Raw genomic sequence first — 23489 nt, 5'->3', positions numbered from 1 at the left:
TGTAGTCATCAGGAAAGCAGCAGCAGCGCTTTTGTGTGTGTGGGTGGCTTTTCTTCCCGACAACAACTATGCTCAGTGTCACCACTGATGTACCCATGGTTTGAACACACTAATCGTTCGGCCCAGAGCCAATGGTGAAAATACACATTTTTAGCTAAGTTTTCCACAGTGTGAAAGGTTATCTGAAAATATTTTTTTCTTTTTCTTTGTTAAGACTCTAAAATTAATTATTGTAGCAACTGTGTTTGATAGCCACAGTGGTAAGGTAAGAAATCATAAATAAAAAACAATGACGGCCTTGATGGAAAAGGCTCAGGTGCAGCCACTATACAAGGCATACTTCTAAGTTTGCTGTAAATTGCTAGTGGGTAGGTTTATAAGTGTGTTTACATTTGTAATGAGGCAACTGTCACTTCATGTTTATATTTATTGGCTATTAAACTTTAAAGACTAGGTGTGGTGAAAATAAACTTTTATGTTTATTCTACATTTGCTCTCCTGGTGTTCCAATTACTCTTTTCTATCAATTTTAAGTGAGGACGGTAAAATTACCTTGACAAAAACCAGAGCGTTTTTTCATATGTAATTTACAAACAGAGACAGCAACTTTTCATTCTGTTCAAATTTTAAACCTAACTCCAACATTATCTCATCGGGTTGAAACATTCGTTGGGCAGGCTGTGGATAAAGGGCTCGCTTATGGATCGGAGCTGTCAGAAGTGTACACAAGTGGACAAGCTGTTTGATAGAGCAGTGCTGTGATTAGCTAATGCTGAAAGGAGGTCAGAGTTAGCACAAAGGGTCACCAGAGGGAAAATGGGAAGCAGTGTCTTTGGCAGCTTCCTGAAAAAATTTTTTAAAAATTTAAAAAAACCCACTTTCAGAGACTCTCACCATGCTTTGTCATTGCATTGAAGACCAGAAATGTAAATTAAAGGAAGGGATGGATACCTGTAACCCTCCCAAAGGCTATGGCACAATCTCATTATTTTAGCCATTCTACGTACCTCCTCTTCTCACTCTGATCACTGACTGCTTTACATGCCTATTTCTTTTCTCAATCTTCCAAACCTGTTACTATAACCTGTACTGTGCAGAAGCTGTAGGTCTTACAGACTGAATTTCAAAGGTAAATAGCCAGTGAGTGGGCAGAGGCAGGAATCAAACCCTAATCTATCTGAATCTCTTACTAATGAAAGAAAGGTCCTTGGGAATAGAATTGGGTGCAAACGCAGAGCCCACTCTCAGGTCGCAGAACTGAGCATACCATGCAGGTTTGTGGGGAGGAAACTGGGGGCTCAGTTAAGTAACCCTGAAGAACGCAATCCCATATCGGAGAACTACTGGACTAAACATCCTGAAATAAAAGCAACAGAATAAGTACTAATAACTAAGGAACAAATGGAATTAATTTCTGAACTTTGTTAGGAAGGACGATTATCAGTGTCAATGTATCAGTTAATTTATGGATGATAAAAAGAAAAAATGATGGATACTAGACCAAGAGGCTTCTAAACTGGGGGAATGCTTAAAGGGGCATTTTTTTTTTTCTTTTTTACCTAACTGCCACAAATTAGAAATTAATGAATACCTAAGCCATTTGCAATATGCTGGGAAAATCAGACGCGGAGCCCAAGGAAAGTAAATTAAAAGTCATCGCTGAAGCCTAAGAAGAGAAAGAAAAGAAAACCAAAGAAAGAAAAACAAGCTTAATTACTCATATTATCTTAAGACCTAATAGAACCCACTACTGGAATGCTGAAGCTTTCCACCAGAATACATCAGCCGAGGCAAATATGCATTTAGATTGAAGTGGAAATGGCTCACTTCCAACTGCTGAGCTGTTTGCTGGAACACACAATAACTCAAGTATGTGAGAAGCTAGTGGCTCCAACCTGAAAAGGCCCTGCTTTTCCTGGAAGCACAGTGAAAAGGAAGGCAGCCCAAAGAACACAGGCAGCGTAAAGGTTGGGATTTCTCTTTTCACACTACCAGCCTGGATATTTCCATGGCTATCTTCATGAATGCCTGTGGATACTTTCCTACTTTTGTCTTGAAAGAAGTAATTGATGACTCAGAAATCACAGAGTTACCATAAGTGGATATTACCATTTTCAAAAAGATGATGGTTTGCTAGTATCTTGGATACAGAGATGTCTCAGGTATGGTTTGAAGTCAGAATATTTATAAATTTAAGAAATCTCCTGGGTCTTTGGAAGTGATGACACTTCTTTAATGTCACTCAGAGGTGAAGACAGATTCAGTGCGGTGAACCGTCCTTGGTGCTGATACCACAGCACTCTCATGACTAAGGAGGAAGATGCGGCAAACTCAGAGTCATAAGACACTGTGCTCTCCGGGCAGAAAGAGGACATCCGCTCACCTGGAAATGGCTGCAAGGTTGCTTATGGCAAAATGCATTCCTGACTTCCATGCATCTCTTCACTCAGCTTCTCTCAGGCCAAGCCCTCCTCCACCCTACACATTTAAGCAAGTATCATTCTAGATGTGGATAAAATAAGGGCCCTTCCAATTACACATTAGAGAAAGAAGGCTTCTAGGTCAATTACAAATTGATATTAAGAACAGAATAAGAAACACAGGATAAGCCACCGTCCTGAAGTGTGGGGTACAGTCTTTGGACAGGGGGTCCTGTATTACATGTACACACACGCTGTTATTAAACTTTCCATTTGTACAGTGAAGACAACCATTAAAATGATCAGCTTTCTTAGCAGGGATATGCTGAATTCCAAAGGCATACAGCTGCCTGATGGGCACAGGACTTCCCTCGCTGGCAGCCTCCCCACTAGCTGCCAGGACACTTGGGCAGATTCACTGTTTATAAGTTGTCCCCTTCCTCAGTCACAACTCATGAGCGTCAATCTTGAAGCTATGTTCTCCATCTTAATAAAGATTGTTTGCCATAGGAGAACGATAGCTTTAACTAAGAGAATACTACTAGCCATGTCTTCCAGCTGGAATCTCTAACTAAATGAGATAGAATGGAGGGTGCTCAGGCCACATGCTCCTCGCAAACTCTAATTCTGGGAACTGGAAAACCAAAATCAACGTCAGTACTTGTTATCTGACTCCCACGAATTTGGATATGCTGTGTTTTCTTTCCATTCAGTTCAAAATATTTTTAAATTTCCCTTGTGATTTTTTTTTTCTTTGACCTATTGGTTCTCAGAAGTATTTTGTTCAATGTTTAATATTTGAGGATTCCCCAAATTTATTTTGGTTGTTGATTTAATTGACCATAACATGTAATATTGTTATGAGAGAACACAATTTGTGTAACTTGAACCCTTTTAGTTTATTGATTCATGTTTATAGGCCTGCCTATGGTCCATCCTGAAGAATGTTCCATCCGCACTTGAGAATAACATGTATTTTATTGTTTTGGATTGGAGTGTTCTACAGATTTCTTTTATTTCAAGTTGGTTGATAGCATTGTTCAAGCCTATATCCTTGCTGATTTTCTGTCTTATTCTATCAATTATTAAGAGTAGAGCAGAAGTCTCCAACTATTCCTGCTGAATTGTCTATTTCTCATTAAAATTTTGTCAGTTTTTGCCGCCTGTATCTTAGGGCTCTGTTGTTAGGGCTCTGTCTGTATGTTTTCAATTGTTTTATCTTCCTGATGAATTGACACTTTTAGCATTGTAAATGTCCCTCTTTGTCTCTAATAAATGTCTTTGATCTGTCTTTCTGTTATTCTATTTTCAACATTTTCTCTTTGTTTTTGTCTTTTAACAGTTTGACCATGATATGTCTAGACATGGATCTCTTTGTGTTTATCTAACTTGAAGTTCATTGAGTTTTTGGATATGTAAATTGATATGACTCATAAAATATGTAAAATTTTGACCATTATTTCTTTTTTTTTTTTTTTTCCTTCTTGGCCTTCATCTTCTGGAAGTCCCATATGTTGGGATGCTTGCTGCTGAACCACAGTCCGTGAGACTCAGTTCATTGTTTTTCATTCTTGTTTTTCACAGGTTATACTTAGTCATAAATCTTCAGGTTCACTGCTTTTCTTCCACCATCTCAATTCTGCTTTTGAGTCCCTCTAGTATGGATAAAGAAGTTGTGGTATATATACAATGGAATACTATTCAGCGGTAAGAAAAGATGATATAGGAACATTTGTGACAACATGGATGGATCTTGAGAGTATAATGCTAAGCGAAATAAGTCAAACAGAAAAAGCAGAGAACCATATGATTTCACTGATATGTGGTATATAAACCAAAAACAACAAAAGAACAAGACAAACAAATGAGAAACCAAAACTCATAGACACAGACAATAGTTTAGTGGTTACCAGACGGTAAGGGGGGTGGGAGATGTGGGTAAGGGGGATCAAATATATGGTGATGGAAGGAGAACTGACTCTGGGTGGTGAACACACTATGGGATTTATAGATGATGTAATACAGAATTGTTCACCTGAAATCTATGTAATTTTACTAACAATTGTCACCCCAATAAATTTTTTTTAAAAATTTTCATTTGGGTCTTTTATATAATTTCTTTCTCCTTATTGATATTTTCTACTTAGTGAGAGATATTTCACATGCTTTCTTTTAATTTTATAAGCATAGAGTCCTCTAGTTATTTGAACATGTTTATCATAGCTCCGTTGAAGTCTCTGCATGCCAAGTTCTACACCTGGGCCCACATATGGACAGTTTCTACTAAATTTTTCTTTATATGGGTCACACTCTGAAAGTTGCACTTTTCTTGAAATTTTTAATTATTCATTTAATTTTATAGGCACCCTGCTTAGAGCTGTTCAATTTTTAAATGTCAACGTATATTTTGGTGGATCAAAATAAAAATAAGTCATACTAGTTTCAGCTTATTTGTTGGGATAGAAGGTTGACTTTGAGGAGTTGAGGAATTAGCTAATCCAATAGCATACAATTAACTAATTTGAGAAGTTTATTATTATAAATAATAAGAGACGTGATAGGTTGGGGGAGTTGGCGAGTACAGTCTCAGGAAAGAAGTTTGAATTGAAGAAAAGAGTTGACAACAGCACCTAACACTAAATCTTAATGGGATAACTGCTGCAGATGATGACTATTGGGTGAATATAGAGATGAATGCTGAATGGACAGCAATAGGAAAACATATAATTAAGTAAGTAAAGTAACAAGTAACTAACAAGACATCTCATAATATACCAGCTAAGTTCCAAAATGAAAAAAAACACACAAACAAACATGTGAAATTTGGATTTCACATACTTCTCAAACTACCACATCAAAGCAGCTGGTACTCACTAAACTGAAGATATGCTATGTTCTATGATGGATCATCTCTGGAAACAAAGTGAGATATGCAAATATTTCCTCAGTAATGATTTTTAAATATTATTTTCTTCTTTGAGGAGCAACCATTCCAAGTACTTCTTCAAGTACTAGAAAAAGACATCAGTGGGTTGAGAAGTAAGGAAAAGGATCCAATAAGTGCAGACTGCTCTTTTAAGCCTGAATAAAAAGAGAAATGTCCTTATGCCATGTGTGTGTGAGTGTGTGTGTGTGTGTGTGCATGTGTGTGTGTTATTCCAGAAAAAAAAATACTTTATTATGGTTGTCTCTATCACAAACTGAATGAATGGCCTTTATTTCCTGCTGATACAGGATCTGCAGGTTCTATTTGTAACACAGGTTGCCGGGTACATTGCTCAAGTCATGTTTTATCATTTGCTGTAGCTGGATAACTAGAATTTACAGGACCTCACCTCATTTACTCTGTCACTACTATGCCCTGTGCCTTCATCCACATGGTCAGCCAAAAGTCCAGTGCAGATCAGAAGGGATCTATGGCAAGTGTTTTTCCTATTGTCAGAACAGACTGGCCACGTCTCTTGCTGGTCAATACATCACTCCCTTCCTGTAGGACAGCAGGAATCAGTCCTACTGAGCTCTAATATGACAAATCTCAAGGCTTGTCATAGGGCATGACACGACGAGGTCTATCTTAGTGACAGCTGACACAGGCAGCTATGAGTTGCCATCATGTCAGTATAAGGGAAAAAAATTAAAAACTAGCAACATGACAGAGTGTTGCTCCCTCCTGAGTATATTCCATCCATTTACTCAAACTGATTAAGTACTGTTAGTTGCTGACAACTATTCCAGGCTTTCTATGCTAATCAGTTTTACATTTTTTCTTAATCCTCATATGAACCCTGTGAGGGTACTCATTGTAGAGATGGAGGAGTTAAATAACTTGTAAGAGCTCACATGTTTCCATTCTCTGCTGAGCACTTGGCAAAATAAGGAAATACAAAATATTTGTCAGCATGCCCATCCTTGTAGCAAGTAACTATGTAGTATAAGAAAATAGATTTTTTTTTTAAATTATACTACAATGAGATGGTAACAAAAATAGTTAATATTTTTTAAATACTTACTATATACAATGCAGTTCAGTATCTTACATTCATTCTCTCCTTTAATCCCCATAAGTCTCTCTGGTAGAATCTTTAATTATCTTTATTTGGGTGCATGAGAAAAGTGAGGCTTACAGAGGTTAATTAAGCCGTCAAAAGTCATTAGCTAGTAAGAGATGAACACTGTGATGAGATACTTACCAGAAGCTGTAAGAACACAGAGAAAAGAGCAATTACCCAACTTGGGCTTCAGATAAAGCTTCAGGTAGGATTGATTTACATCTGACCTGAGGCTGGAAAGTGGGGAGTGGGAGTTTACCTTGAAGGAGAGAGCAAGCACTTCATACCTAAGGTACAGCACAGGGGAGGACACACAATTGTCACAGTTTGGGCATAATCAGGTCAGTAGTACTTGAGTAAAAGGGTAGGTGACAAACACAGAAGGACATAAATGAGTTTAGGAGTAGATTTTTTTGAGGGGCTTGCATATTTTTTAAGACTTTCAGTTTTCACAACACAATGGTTAACAGTTGAGGCTCTGGGAACTCAACAGTTCTAGTTTAGAATTCTCTTAGTGCTATCATTTGTTAAATATGGTACCTTGGCTAACAAATTTTATTGACCTCATTGTTTCTTCATCTGTGTATAAGTGTGGTGACTACTTTGTGGGTTGTTATAGCAGTAAATGAGAGATAGCTCTTGAACAAGACATGGTATGTAGGTATAAAAAGAATCCAATGAAAATTAGTTGTACTCATCATCGTTAATGTACTTATGATCATTATGGATGAGACAGACTTAGTTTTCAGCTAATGGAAAATTAAAGTAAAAAAGGAAAAATCTAATAAATGAAAATGGGCTCTTTTTTCCCTGCTCAGGAGTTGATCCTATTAAATGCAGTGTCAACACGGGGTACATTGCTTGCACTTAATTGCACCAAGTAAATCAGATCAGGGATGTGTTTGCTGAGGCAAGATGTCTTATTCACTAAAGATCTGGGGAGACAAACACCGAGGGAGCTTCCGTAGACATCACAGAGGTCAAAGCCAGAGGGCAAGGTATGCCCTAGGAGCTCGCAAAAGCATTAGATGAAGCAGAGTTGCGTGACTCTTTGTTTAAAAATATCAATTATCCATTGATAACTTCTACAGGGTTTCAGAGGTTCAGGAAGCAAGATTTAGCTTTACTGGGAAAAGGATCAGAAAAGCACGCACATAGGAGCTGAGGTACTAAACAGAGAAACAGGATAAGGAGACTTGTCTAATGGGTTATTTCAATATGAAGAGACAGACCGGCAAAGGTGTAGACAGCGAGAGGAGACTCAGGACAGGGCACGGTTTGCTTCAGCACAAGAGATCGGAGTCAGGGAGGCAACACAACTTAATTCCGTTGACCGATGTGATGGAGCTAAGATGACTTCTCTCCTCTGAGCCCTCATCACACCCAGCTGAAACTCCGTGGCCAGCTCAGCCCAGTGCTTCCAAACCTGGATCCCAGTACAATCATTTGAGAAGCTTTAAAATGTACTCCTGCCTGAGTTCCTCTCCCAGGGACTCTGATTTCATTGGAATTGGGTGTCCTGGGCATGGGGGTTTCTAAAAGCACCCGGAGTTGATGCAACATGAAGTCAAGAAAAAGAAGCGCTGGGGTAGGCGACGTGCTGTGGGCACTAACTCATTTTCTGACTTGTCATTACTCCAAGTAATGATAGCACAGAAAGTTGTCCTGTGGGAAAATGTATCACCCTGAGGGTGATTAAAGTGTCACACATTTAATCTACTTTCAGGAATTAAAATTTAAAAAAATTAAGCTGTCACGAGATAATGAGTGAGGGAAAGGTGAAGTGCTACATCACAAAAATGGCCAGGTAATTCCTTCATTTTCTTCAATGAACATTCTGGGAACGTGTTATTACGCTGTGTTATTCAACTGCAGTTGAACTTTTCGATCGAACCTCAAATAAGGACCCTAATCTGTACATAAGGGTTCATACTATATATGATTAAAAGTTTTAAAAAGAAGAGAGGGAAAGAAAACCGAAAGGGTCAACAATACTATAACTGATAATCAAATCAGGATAGAGCAACATGGTATCACGTACCTAGGAAACTATAAATTCAGTGGACTATGTGAATACATGAAAATTTGTATAAGAAAACTGAAGCAAACATTCAATAGTATATTCTGGTGATTACTTGGTAAAGGACGTGCATGTTAACAGTTTGGAATGCTTGAACTGGCTCTGTTTTTCACTTAAATACCCCAAATATGAGGAAAATGCTTAATTTACACAAGTATTATAATAGGGGATAATTTTTTTTTTCCTGAAAAATGAGAGATTTGAGAAAAGTCCAAAAGGAGTGACTAGAAGCAATCTTTCTTGATCAGGTCTTTTGACCTAAATCAAGCTACCAGGAATAATAGTGATGAAGCTGCAGCTTGAAGAATTCACTTATATTTTATCATTTTCTTTTTTCAAACTTGTTATGTTTGTTTAGTAATTTAATATTGTTTTTGTTTTATTGTTAAGGTGATGCATAGTTCATCCTGATTAAATTTTAAAAATGGAAAGAAAACCTGATTTTCATGCTCAGGTTATAAATTTTGTCTGTAGAGTTCACTGATTATATTTAACAGAAAAACCCCTACGCTAACAATTTTCTTAGTTACAGTCATCAAATCTATTTGGATATGTAGTTAGCCAATCATGAGGATGAACTTGGCAACAAATAATTGAATACTCTGCCCATATTTTGAAAAAAACACACCACTCTATAGAGATACAGAGCAATCTGGCTAGGATAATAAGTCCAGTATTACAAACTGAAGAGTAAGTTACTTAAAGGCCAGATTGCTGGAGAGAACAATGAAAGGAACTGTCTTCCTGAGAAGATAAGAACACATGCTGTCAGTAAAATGCGCACTTGTTTTGAAATCACAGAAGGCCTGTTTTTTAATTAAAAAAAAAAAAGGCAAATAATATAAGAAATATATATATGTATATATAATGTATACACACACACACACACATATATTCTTTAAATTTAAATCAGTAGGAATCTGGAATTATAATCTAGGTAGGGGTATTGGGTTTTCACAACTGTTAAAATGGTGGGATACAGGTTAAATGTTTTTGGTGGGTTTAATACAGAAAAGCTGAAAAAGTGGGGTTTAAATTTTATAGGAGAACCAAAACTGAGGCCGTCTGGATTACCAGCTCTACCCTATAGATCTTACTTTCTAACAACAAACTTAATTCATCTGACACACTCTCTCTGGTTTCACATCATGAATATTTCATTTACTAATTTATTCTTGTATTTATTCATTTTCCTGATCTGACCACTCCTTTTCTGATTGGAATTTCTATAGTGAGTCACAAAATCCTAAACAAAAATGTTTTATTTGACACCATCACATTGTGTTTTGCCATTAATTTCATTTTATCTTATGTCACTTCAGCTCAATGTTCACGTTCAGTCCTTCTGAAACAGTATGTTCTGTGAAACATACAATAGTGTCCTGCTAATTGTTATGAATGTCTTTATGGTGACTTTTATGTTCCTGGTTCTATTTTGATGACGAAAATGGACTAAAATCAGAATTTCAGAATTACAATATGACAATAACAGAAAGACGTCAAGTGGGAATGTGAAAAAAAAATCATAAAACATTTTCATATACAGCCTCTAAAGGAGTGGTTTGTGAGGCAGACGCCATGTTTGCACGTGTGTGATTAACACTATGTTACCCTGGGTGTTTCCCTGATCTTTAAGACCGCTCACTCACCTCAACCATTAAATGACAGAGCAGGACTAAAGCAGTCATATGGCTGCTTCAAGCTTCAGGATTCTCACAAATTCTTACTATGCTGCACCTTCCTTAGCAAGAGGGAACAGGCCAGCACACAGCTAAAGTGCTTGGTTTATTGTAGAATATTGTAAGATGACCAACTCATGAAACAATAGGTCCTAGTGAAAGCCAAAAGGTCATTTCAATAATTCACCAAATATTTCATGATTATCTATTGTGTGCCAAGCCCTCTGCTAGGAGCCGGAGATATGTTAGTGAATAAAATGAACACGTGCCTGCAAGTGTGGCACAGACATGCTGATGGGGAAGACAGACGAGACCCAAAAAACAAATACAGCCACAATAATTACTCTGTGACAACTGCTAGGGCAAAAATAAGCAGGGAGATGCAATAGAGCAATAGGTGGAAACACCTTTCTAAGGGGGTGACATCTGGGCAGGGTCCTGAAAGATGACAATGACGTGCAGAGGTGAAGGAGAAGCCCTCCAGGCAACAGGAACTTGGACAAGTACACACACCTGTGTGTCTGCCGTTATGTTTCCACGTCCACAGTCATTCAACTGCGAGATCTCACGAAAGGTAACCAACTGAAAGGTTCATAATGTAGGCAAAAAAAAAATAAAAAATAAAAAATCACTAGATGCCAAGAATTGTACACAACTTCTCAGAATTAGCTGAGCTCACTTTGATATGTGGAATTTACAGAGCGCGAGACATTCCAAAGGTAAGTCCCACGTACAAGTCTTAACTATGCTCAAAGTTATCGTCCAGCACATCTGTGGAAGGCAAATGGTGACAGCACCGGAAGTCACACTGAGGCCCTGACAGGCACCAACGATGACAACTGGCAAAGGAAAACAGCATGTTCTGATACATAGTCCATCGCTTCACAGGTGCCTGTCACATTAGGCACATTTACACTACAGTGTCCTTTCATTTATTAGAAGAGATTAACAAACACCATTATTTCTTGATGCTGTGAGATAGCTTTCTGAGGCATAGTGGGAGATTTTAAAATCAGGTTTGTTTCCAATCATAGCACTAAAATCTTTGTGGGTGGGCCTACGTGGCGGGCAGTGGGTACTGGCTGCCGGCCTTGGCCTTGGCCCCTCTCCACTCGGCATGCTTCCTGCACAGGGTTGCTTCAGCGCCCTCACCTGGGGCATGGCACTGCCCCTGTAATTGCAACAAGCTGAGAGCAAGACAGACACTGAGGAGTCTTTAACAACCCGGCCTATATCTCAACACTCCTTAGGCTAAGACTGAGGCAGTGACAACAGTCTGCCCATGTTCAAGGAAACGGAACACATTTCCATCTTTTGATAGAGGTTTTTCAGCGCCACTCTGTAGGAATAGCGCTCTGGCCAGAACAATATACAGCCCTACAAAACATAGAGTACACAGACGTGTCTGGCTGAGCAATGAAATCTCACTATGTTCCTATAAAATTAATGCAGCAAGGAATTCCTTTGATAATTCAGCAGAATTCATGTGGTGCATTATTTCAATATCCAAAATTACTTCAAACATTCAGTAAATAACATAAATGTTTAATGTATATCCATTCTATTTATGGGAAACCATAAATATATTACTGGGAAATATTATGGGAAACCAAAAATTATTACTAAGTCAAAACTGGAGGATTTCAGAGAATTATGTGGAGCAGAGATTTTCAGTGAAGAATTCTGGAAGGAAGCTTACCTTCTAGGAGGATGAAGCAGACCCATAGCCTCCTCGGATCACTCAGGGACCCACTGTCTTCACAAAGCCTCCCGTGGCCCTCTGGCTTCCCTGCAGCTAAAGCTCTACAGGGCTTAACAGCCAGGAAAACAATTTGTCTGCACATCATATGGGAAGTGGAAACCGGGCAACACTGAGCTTAGCAATGACCGTGTGTCAGCCTCTGAAGAGCTTTAAACTGGTCTGCGTACTGACAATTACATAGGAGCGTCTCAGTCTTTGGCTGATGGATGAAGCCTAGGTTTGCTGTTGTGATGGAAAGTAAAGGTAATGGATTCTGGATGCTGCCACAGCAATGTGGGAGGACCATCTGATCCAACTGTTTTTAATACAAATCTGAATAACACAACACATTCTAAAGGATTTCCTGCATATGTCTCTTTTTGTACTCTTACTGCCAACCGGGATTCTTTCAGGTTCATATCAGGTCAAATCTCTCTCTTCTCTGTCTTTGTTATAATTATGTAACTCCAGACATACAGGACTTTTATCAGGATACTTTTGAAACCCTTCACAGGTTTTTACTAACAGTATGTCATCATGCACATATGTACAAAATGCTTCGGAATGAAGTTGCCTTTTGAAAGTCAGCAAACGCCTTAGCAGATACATCAAAGCTTTCTAAAAACAGGGTCAACATTAGATCTGCAGAAGGGAGCTCACTGCTGCCAGACATAGAGGAACCTGCTTAGGATGTTATCTTAGTTATTTATTTGACTTAAATTATGACATACCTGCTTTACAGTTAAGCACTGGAGTCCCTGATGACCATAAAACATTTCCATCCCCCAATATTCCTGATTTCACCTTAGAATTTTGTACGCATTTCTGGGACGCAAGAATATCAATACATTGTGGGAATTAAACAAAATTATTTTGCTTTTTTCTCAGAAATAACTGAGCACATTTAGAGTTAAATATTTGGTAATTAACATGTGAAATAATACATTTGGAAACTTATGAGACAGGCAAAGTAAAATATAAGACCCAAGGAGCTAGTTTTAAAACAGTGAAAATGACAAAGTAAGTTCAAATGGCAATGAACTTAGCAGAACAATTCTCTTATGGAGAAAAATTTGAGAAGTCAAAATAAATTTGATGAACATTAAATACATTCTCTGTTAAAAATCTCTCTGCAAACAATTGTTTTGAGTTGTTTCAAAATAAGTCTTGTTCTGATGATAAAAAGAACATTTATGACTACCTTAACCAAACTAATCAACCGTGTAACTTATGAATCACTAACATGTCAAGTGTCACAGAAAGCCATACTTCTAATATCAATCAAATCATTAGAAAACACTTTGCAAGTTAATTTTGGTATGTCTTAAAACATAGAGAAGATGCTGTATATTTGTTAAAACTGTCACATATGAATGCTTTATATAAACTACAGTATGTAATCTTAGAATTTGAGTTCAAATTACTAAGATAAAATCTGCATAATTTTATTCATCTAGGTAAGTATACCATATCTAAAATTGTATATTATTTACACTGAAGAAATCACATCCAAATTATGCCTAAATTATACTCAAACAAAAATACCTGTTTGTGACTTTTCAAAGGCAAATCATTATGATGCAAATACCATTAGTCCACTGTTCTGTGGTGAGAAATCTTTCAACCTAGTAGGGACTGGGCTAAATTCGGAAGCAGAAAGAATGGGGAGGGCAGACGGCCCTGGACAGGAAGGCATGCTGTGACCCAGCCCAGCCACCATTGCTGTCTTTCAGACAAGGACATCCATCTGGAACAACCATATGTAAGCTTTCTCCCCAGAAGGCCCAGTGTACAGATTTCCCCAAGATGTCTCTAAATCATGCTACTGTCCCCAATGTACTTAAAGGATATCTAACATGACTTAAATTCCTGGAAATAATCTCTGCTTTTTTCACCCAAAACTTCTGATTTTGAAAACTTTAAAGCCTGTAGGAATTTGAAAGGGCCTTAACCAAAGTTGACAACTGTCTACATTTGGCCATTTATCTTCCACCAATGCACCTCATGGGATATGTCCTTTTTGGACTCAGTTTGGGAGACTGTACAACACAACATAATGTCACTGAAACCAACTGGCCACCCTTGTATGTATACTGTGCATCCAGTCCAGTAGTAAAGTTAAGCAGGTCTGGGTGACAGAGGGAGGCAGTGGGGTTAAGTGACAATTGGGCTCAGATAGGTTTAAACCCACATCGACTTGGTTCTCTGTGCAGTGGTGAAAGGCCTCATTTGTATTAGCTATTCCCCCACATATATTTAATAAGCTGATTACTTATGCTTATTACAGATAGCCTGGAAAATTTATTTGACTATTTAGCATTCCCTTGTGCTCTTTAAAAAGCAATGAAATTAAAACATGTGGGGAAATTATCTTTATCTCATCAGATTCACTGATTATTTATTCCCAGTTTCCCACACTTAATTTTACTATAGAATATACAAGACAATCAAAACAGTGCTTCCTAAAATATGTTCTTCAAAAATGTGCATTCCTAAAGATAAAAGCAGTCCTTGGAGAAAAATAAAACATAATCTGGATGGTAAAAGTGTCTTAACTCCACGACTCGCCTAGAAGGTTTGAGAGACACTCTGCCTGGTTTTCATTAATATTAGCCGATAATTGAACACCTCATGTATTACACTCTATTAAATTCTGGAACATCGTCACAAGGTATATTATGGTGATGATAACTCATGTTATTAATCTGTTTATAGACTAAATGAAAAGCACAGCAATAGCAACAGATGTAAAATAAATGGGAAAGTGAAGACTTGGGAATCAGGGAAACTAACTCTTTGCTTAGTTATTGATCTGCCAAGTGAACTTGGGCAAATATTTTGCTTCTTTTGACCTGAACTCTCACATCTCTGAATTAGGAGAAATAACCAATCCTAATCTAAGTGTCAAGAGTTATTGAGATACTACAGGCAGTGACAACAGCAGCTAATGTTTTCAAGCACTTACAATGCGCTGAGCTTTATGTATATTTCTCCTATAATTCTCACAGAAGTCCTGGGACGTTAATGCACTGTTTTTTCTCCATTTTAGAAGGAAAGAACTGAAATGTCATACAGAGGTTATAGAACTTCTTTTATCTCACACACAAATAGAAACAATCTGGGATTACCATAATCTTTGATATACGATATCAGAGTCTTTAATATGAGAATAAGAGTTCATAAAATACACACAGGTAGATGTCATCAATGTTTATAAGGCTACCTTAGACACAAGCTATCTTTATAGGCAATATCCACACCAATTCTCACAGCAGCCTTGCAAGGTAAGGATCACGATATCCACATTACAGGTAAGCAAGCCTTTAAGTGGTCAGAGCTTTTAAGTGGTATTTTCAGGGCTGCAGGAACTATTTTCAAACAAATCTCTTACCCTATTTCTTGTAGCCATTTCCCTTTATTTAACATGTTTGCATAATTGCTTACATGCTTCCCTTGCAAGCAATGCCCCTCTATCATATGGTAAATGCCCTCAAAAAAAAAAAAAAAAAAAAAAGAAGGAAATATTAGAAGGACTAGCCTACAAATGGTTTTTGCAAATAAGCAAGAAATTAGTAAAAAATTAGCTCTGAGCTTTCTGGCAATCTGGTCAAAAAAAGGGGGGGATGATAGCTGTTGAAAGGAAGATTAATACTGATATTAAAAGGAAGAAAACCAGGTGTAAGATGTCCTACGGTTCCATTCAATAACCGGGCCAAAGAGCACAATCTTAATTTCATACTTCATGTTCCTAAAACATTCAGAGGCTTTTAATGAGCTTTTATCTTAATAAACATAAAAGGCATCAAATATAAAATGAAACATATTTTAGATATCTGACTGGTTATTAATGGTATAATAGACAAAAAAGGGGCCCCACACTAAACTTGACAAGCTCAGAGGAGGCCAGCATGGCAGGCCCTATAAACTCAGAGACCGAAATTAAGCACATAGGAGAGTGAAGATAAATAAAAATGGGTCGTGGCGGGTAGTCCCATCCTTGGCCTGCAGCTTCCTTTGCAAAGGTCCATCTTTACCTTAAGTGAGCCTGTCTAGGAGGTTGGACAATTAAGTTCACGAACTTGTTGCAATACTGTTGTTAACTTTTTTTTGCTATCAGAGGGATTATTCATTATGAATTTGTACCAACTGGACAAACAGTTCACAAAGTTTACTATTTGGAAGTGCTGAAAAGGCTGTGAGAAAAAGTTAGACGAAAACGACCTGAACTTTTCACCAACAATTCATGCCTCTTGCATCACGACAATGCACCAGCTCACACGGCACCGTCTGTGAGGGAGTTTTTAGCCAGTAAACAAATAACTGTATTGGAGCATCCTCGCTACTCACCTGATCTGGCCCCCATGACTTCTTTCTTTACCCCAAGATAAAGGAAATATTGAAAAGAAGACATTTTGATGACATTCAGGACATCAAGGGTAATATGAGGACAGCTCTGATAGTCATTCCAGAAAAAGAGTTCCAAAATTGCTTTGAAGGGTGGCCTAAGCGCTGGAATCAGTGCATTGCTTCCCAAGGGGACAATTTCGAAGGTGACCATAGTGATATTCAACAATGAGGTATGTAGCACTTTTTCTAGGATGAGTTCTTGAACTTAATTGTCTGACCTTGTATTGTCTTTCTGCATCAAAGGTAACATATTCTTGGAATGTCAGAGCGATCCTTTTTTCCAGACCCCTCAGGGCACAACCCACAGCACCAGAGCAGGAGACCACAGAACCCCTCATTGTTATCTTGTTTCCCCAATACCATCTCTATGTGCTGTAAATGTTACTTCCTAACTATTCTGTACTCACCAAGGTAAAAGAAGTATGTGTCTCTCTATTTTACTTTTTATCCAATCCCAGAGATCTCCTCACCTTGCTTTCTCCTGCCCCCTTAATTTACATTGATTTCATGTCACCCCTCCCCATTCCCTTACATCTTCTCCTTTGATTCTAATGTGTAAAATAAGATGCAAAACTGCCATTGTCCGGAGCCTGTTCTCAATCTGAGATTTGCTTCCCAGCAATTGTTGTCAGTTTGGTTCAAATAAACTTATTCAAGTTCTCTACAGGTTTGGCTGTTTCTTACGTCGACAGTATTATACTCTTATTTATTGTGAAGTGAATAAGTGACAATCATTTTGTACTATCTTGGTGAAATAATGACAGAGTGCAGCCTATTCCATCACATTTTATTCATTCAAAATTCAGATTTGTTCTGTCTAAAAATAGGAGGTAAGGAGTTAAATACGTTGTCACTTCTCATTTCTCACAATAGTCATTTGTCTGCAATGCTTTTGAAGCCATGCAGCATGCTTTCAGAAAAATAAACAAGTCCAGAGAAATAATTCTCCCTTTGTTTATGGCAGAAAAATGGGTTTGCAACAGACATTGTTCTTCCTGAAGTATAAATATTGTGAAATTCTTTAAGTTATGATAAAGTCTTCCTCCTACTTCATCTTTAATCCCAGAATTAAACAAAAAATTTGGCACAATTATAAATTACTCTAGATGTCCCATTAAAAGTTACAAAGATGTGACATATTTTCAGCCATATATATATATATATATATATATGTATATATCACTATATATATCGATATATATATCAATATTATATATAGAGAGTGTATGTATGTGTATATATATATATATACATATATACATATACATACACATACATATACATATATATATATATATATATATAAAGAGAGAGATTTTTTTACCTTACTAAAAGTCAATATGAGATTTAAACCCAACATGGAGTCTTCCTGAATTTGTGGACAAAATTTTTATTTACTATTTTAGTAAGCATTTTAAAGAATTTTGAATTTGACTATTCAGTTTATTTCTTTATTTCCCTACATATATATAATTATTGAATGCTGGCAACATTTTAAGCATTAAAAATGTGACCAGTGAATACATATATTAATAGAGAAAAATGAGTATATTCCCACGTACAGTTCAGTTATATTTCTGCTATTTCTGCAAATATAATATTGGCCTACGAAAATATTTGTAAATTCTCAAATATTTGATAGGATAATTTTAATCATATTTTGGGGGTGATGTCTGGGTTTGGAGAGAATTTTGTGATGGACTGAGTCCTGCAAATTTGGGGAAAAAAATATTTCTGTCATAGTCCAACACCAAACACTGAAATATTTCCACTTGCAATTTTTTTTTTCTTCATCAGGCTCGGCAGACAGTAGCTAGGATGGAAAAACTGAAATAAGTGATGCATGTAAAATACTTAAATTCTGCATATAGAAAGTGCTCAAAACTGGTAAGCTTAAAACAGGCACCTTGGAACAAGCCAAAAATGTCCCCTCTGACTACTCCTTTTCAATATTCCAGTGGAAATCCTACCTAATGCAGTAATAAAAGGAAATAAAAAGCATACAGATTGGAAAGAATGAAATAAAACTGTCTTTGCTTGCAGATGACGTGGTTATCTATGTAGGAAATCCAAAAGAATAATTGAACTCCTGACCTAGTAGTAGTTATAGCAAGGTTATACCAAGGTTGCAGAATTATAGCAAGGTTGCAGGGTTCACGGTTAATATACAAAAGTCAATCACTTTCCTATATACCATCAATGAACAAGTGGAATTTGAAAGTGAAAACACAGTATTAATATTATCACCCCAAAATGAAATATTTAGGTATAAATTTACAAAAATGTGTAAGATCTTGGAGAGAAACTACAAAACTATAGGTAATTAAAATCAAAGAACTAAAAAGAGAGATAGTCCATGTACATGGATAGGAAGAACCAATATTGTCATGATGTCAGTTCTGCCTAATTTGATCTACAGATTCAATACAATCCCAGTCAAAATCCCAGCAAGTTATTTTAAAGATATTGACAAACTGATTCTAAAGTTTACGCATGGAGAGGCAAAACCCCGAACAGGCATCTGAATATTGAAGGAGACGAAGTTGGAGAATTAGCAACACCTGACTTCAAGACTTACTATAAGGCCAAAGTAATCAAGACCATGTACATCAATAGGAAAAAGAAAGGACAAATAGGTCATGGAACGAAATAAAGAGCAAAGAAACAAACCCGCACACAGTCAACTGATTTGGACAAAGCACAAAGGCAGTCAATGCAGGCCAGATAGTCTTTTCAACAAATAGTTCTGGAACAAGGACTTCCATGTGCAAAAGGAAAAATATGTATGTATTTTGATCACAGAATGGATCTCAGAATGGATCACAGACATAAATGTAAAATGCAAAACTATAAGACTCCTTGAACATGACATAAGAGAAAACCTAGATGACCTTCGGTATGGGAACGACTTTTCAGATACAACATTAAAAATGCAATCCATGAAAGATATAATTGGTAGATTGAAGTTAATTACAATTGAAGACCATCTCTGTGAAAGACTGTCAAGAGAATGACAAGAAAAGCTACAGACTTTATATTTGGAAAAGACACATCTGATAATGGATTGTTATCCAAAATATACAAAGAACTCTTAAAATTCAACAATAATAAAATGAACAACATAATTAAAAAATGGGCAAAAATCCTGAACCGACTCCTCACCAAAGAAGATATATAGATGGTAAATAGGCATTTGGAAAGATGCTTAACATCCTATGTGATTAGGGAACTGCAAATTAGAATAGTGTCTATTAAAATAGCAAAAATCCAAAAATGCTGACAAGACTAAATGCTGGTGAGGATGTGGAACAACAGGAATTCTCATTCATTATTTATGAGAATAGTGTAGCCATTTTGTAGGACAGTTTGGTGGTTTCCTACAAAACTGAACATACTCTTACCATATAATCCAGTAATCAAGCTTCTTGGTATTTATCCAAGTCAGTTGAAAACTACGTCCACAGAAAAACTTGCACACAGATGTGTATAGCAGCTTTTTTCATAATTGTCAACAGTTGGAAGCTACCAAGATGTCCTTCAGTAGGTGAATGGATCAATAAACTACGGTACATCCAGACAACAGAATATTATTCAGTGCTAGAAAGAAATGAACTATTAAGCTATGAGAATACTTGGAAGGAACCTAAAATATATGTTCCTAAGTGAAGGAAGCAATCCGAAAAGTCTGCATATTATATGATTTCAACTATATGGCATTTCTTGAAACAGTAAAACTATGAAGACAGTAAAAAGATTAGTGGTTGCCAGGGGTTAGGCGGAAGTGGAGAGGATTTTTTAGGGCAGTGAAACTACTCTTTCTGATACTATAATGGTGGATAAATTATACACACATCAAAACCCATAGAATGCATAGCCCCAAGAGTAAATCCTAATGTAAACTAAGGACTTTGGGTGATAATGATATGTCAATGCAGGTTCATCAATTATAATAAATACATCCATCTGGTGGGGGATGTTAACAGTGTATGTGGGGGGAGTAGGGCACAGAGGGACGCTGTACTTTGTCCTCAATTTTGCTGTGAACCTAGAACATCTCTAAAAAATAAAGTCCAATAAAAAGAACAGGCATCTCTTAAGTAAGCTGTCCCCTAAGGCACAATTTCCAACAGTATCACTTTTTTTCATTCACAAAACAAACTCTAGTTGAAACAAGTACAGGATGTGTTCGTTCCAGATAAAATGTAAACACCGTGATATCAAGAAGTTTATTAAGAATTGAATCTCCAGTGCCTGAAACAGTGTCTGCCCACTACTAAGAATATTTGTTAAATAATGAATTGTCTGACTGGATTACTTCATTAGAATCTTAAGTAACAGGAGAATGACTTATAAAAAGATAACCGAAATTTTTGGAATTTTGTACATCTAATTTATAGAAAATGGTCTCTTTCCAATGGTTAGAAAGTTTATAAAGTTTGCAGAAAATAGGAAAAACACAGCATCAATGGCTATATAAATAAATCAGTTATTTTGAAAAGACAAAATTGAAATAGATTTAAGTTAATTTAATCAAGGTCCAAAAGAAAAAACAACAGGTTAAGCTATCAAAGACTAATAGTATGCCTTTTGTGCTATCTTCTATTATGTTTTTACAGAACACATTTAAAACACTTAAACATTTAAAATATACCATGGTAAAATCAGTTGGTCTTTCTTGCAAAATGTAGATTTCTGATATCAGAAATATGGACCTAAAATGTAAAATCCCTGTCAATGTAACACATCTGTCAGTGCTGGAGGTGAGGGGGGCATCGCTCACATGCATGGCTTAACTCGCCACCATCAGAGCCAGGAGTGAAGAGAAGCTGACAGCTGGTTGTTGGGCCGGTGACAACCACAGTTATTCCAGGACATCTGGCCCTCTGCTCCACCCAGGGTCTTGAGTCTGTTTTCTCAGGGAAAGGGGAAAAGCCTTGGATTCACACGAGGTACAGCAAGACCCCACAGAGGGTTGGCTACAACAGAAAAAGAATGTCCATCAGCGAAGAGTATTTGGAATAAAGGGAAAAAAGAAAGAAAAAGGAAAGAAAACAACTTTAAGCTTCCAAAGAGAATAAACAGACTAAGTGCTTCTGAAAAAACAACAACCATAGCCCTGACCTTCTTGCTGAACAGGAATGAGTCAACAAAACAGACTGGATGTGGGGAGGCGGGGATTAGAGAACCAGAGATGCGGCCTCTACTGCTTCAGACCTTTACTTTTAGCCACACCGGGAAATCTCCTAAATAAACTAGGCGTTCATTTGGGTAAAGTTTGTTGGATTGACCTTAAATTCTTTATCCTTAACCAGAGCTCGGATGACTCCCACGTGTCTGAGCACTCACCGGCTCAGAGCCCCGCTTTCTGCTTGCAGCTTGAAAACATGGACTTGGCCATCCCACTTACATCAATGACTGTCTAGGAGTGAATGGGGTTTCCAAAGCCTTACACCCTCTGGACTGTTTTCCCCCCCCCTGGATTCCTATTTCTCTCCTAACTCATCCTCCTGCTTACCTGCAAAGTCAACCCTTCACCTGTCACATTGGTTCCTTCCATCCCGTTGCCATGCCAACGTCCTAGTCCAAAAGCTCATCTAAACAAGTAGCTCCTTCCATCTCTCTTCTTTCAGCCTCAAGCCTCCAATGCAGGTACCAATTGTAACCAGTTAATATTCCTGTAGTATTCCTCTCTTTAAACAAGTGATTTAAAATGTACTTGCAATAAAAATTCAAAGTATTCATTTATTACAATTTCAATCACCTTATAAAAGCTTATTTTGCTTCCTTGAGCTATTCATTTGGCAATGGTAGGATTTCAACTTTTATTCTCATCCTCTTAATTTCCCCATAAAATGTGTTTCATTCCAATTACGAAGTAAATCTGAAAGTATAAGTCTATACTTCATGGAATTAAACTTAATCAAAATAAAGATTTAATTTATTATATGCCAGGAAAAAATTCTACAAACATAATCTGGTCAAACTCCCAAAATCATTGACCCTCATTTATTTTTTAACTCCCTCATAGCTGAAGTGATTTAGGAAAGTTAAAACAAAAGTGGAATAGACATATCTAATACTTTGGAAAATTATTTTTTAAGAAGAAAACTAACTGCAGATACCAGATTTGACACTTTCATTTTTGAATCCTTTAAAACACTTAATCAGAAGAAAATGAACATTTACAATAAGGTCCTCACATAACATCGATAGGTTCTTATAAACTGCAACTTTCAGCAAAATGATATAAAATGAAACCAATTTGACCACAGGCTAATTGATATAAACAAGAGTTCATTTCCTACAGCCTATTTCTGGTTCCAAAAACATCGCCAAACTTCTATATAAAGACTCAAAACACTTCTAATATTAAACATGAAATAAACGTTAGCTACATATATATTAAGAAAGATGAATGAAAACAAGTAAGATGATTCTTTTCCATTCCGCCAATTCCATCTCAGGGTCACAGGGGCAGGAGCCTGTCCAGCAGCTCAAGGTGGCAGGTGGGACCTCCCCCCAGACAGGACATCATTCTATCACAGGGCACACTTACACACACACACACACATCATTCAGACTGGTATAACTTTTAATTTCTAAAACATTTTTGTATTTCCAAATTTTTTAATTTCTAAAACATTACCATTGACATACGATATTATATTAGTTTCAGGTATACAAAACAAGACAGTGATTAAACATTTATATACCTCACGAGGTGATAACACCAATAAGTCTATTACCCATCTGACACTGTACACAGTTATTCCAATATTATTAACTATATTCCCTATGCTGTACTTTACATACCCATGATTATTTTTTTCAATTATAGTTGACATTCAACATTAGTTTACGTTAGTTTCAGGTATACAGTGTAGTGGTTAGACGTTTATATCTTCAGCTAACTTCTCATCTTTGGGATGTGGGAGGAAATCAGAGGACCCAAAGAAAGCCCACACAGACATGGGGAGAACATGCAAACCCCACACGGACAGTGGCCCCAGCCAGGAATCCAACTCTTTTGCACCAAAGTTATAATGAAATGATATTACTCAAGGACCTGCTGTACTCTCTGTTACGAAAAGTAGCAAAATTACAAGAGCAAAT

At 37.1% G+C, this 23489-nt stretch overlaps 1 protein-coding gene across 5 annotated transcripts in view; it reads right to left on the bottom strand.

Annotated features, from left to right (window-relative positions):
- The window catches only part of CHRM3 (cholinergic receptor muscarinic 3), a 446537-nt gene that overhangs the window by 327754 nt on the left and 95294 nt on the right, over positions 1-23489 (bottom strand). Inside the window, exon 1 of one of the 5 annotated variants that reach the window (XM_074316779.1) lies at positions 11928-12080. The exons of the other annotated variants lie outside the window; for them this stretch is intronic. The gene's annotated coding sequence lies outside the window, so the exon portion shown is untranslated. Of the gene's footprint in view, positions 1-11927; positions 12081-23489 lie in introns of those variants that run through there. 5 annotated transcript variants of the gene reach the window in all.

This window comes from Rhinolophus sinicus, linkage group LG12 (genome assembly GCF_036562045.2).
Source record: "Rhinolophus sinicus isolate RSC01 linkage group LG12, ASM3656204v1, whole genome shotgun sequence".
Taxonomy (NCBI): Eukaryota; Metazoa; Chordata; class Mammalia; order Chiroptera; family Rhinolophidae; genus Rhinolophus; species Rhinolophus sinicus.
This window is presented reverse-complemented; position numbering and strand designations above follow the sequence as displayed.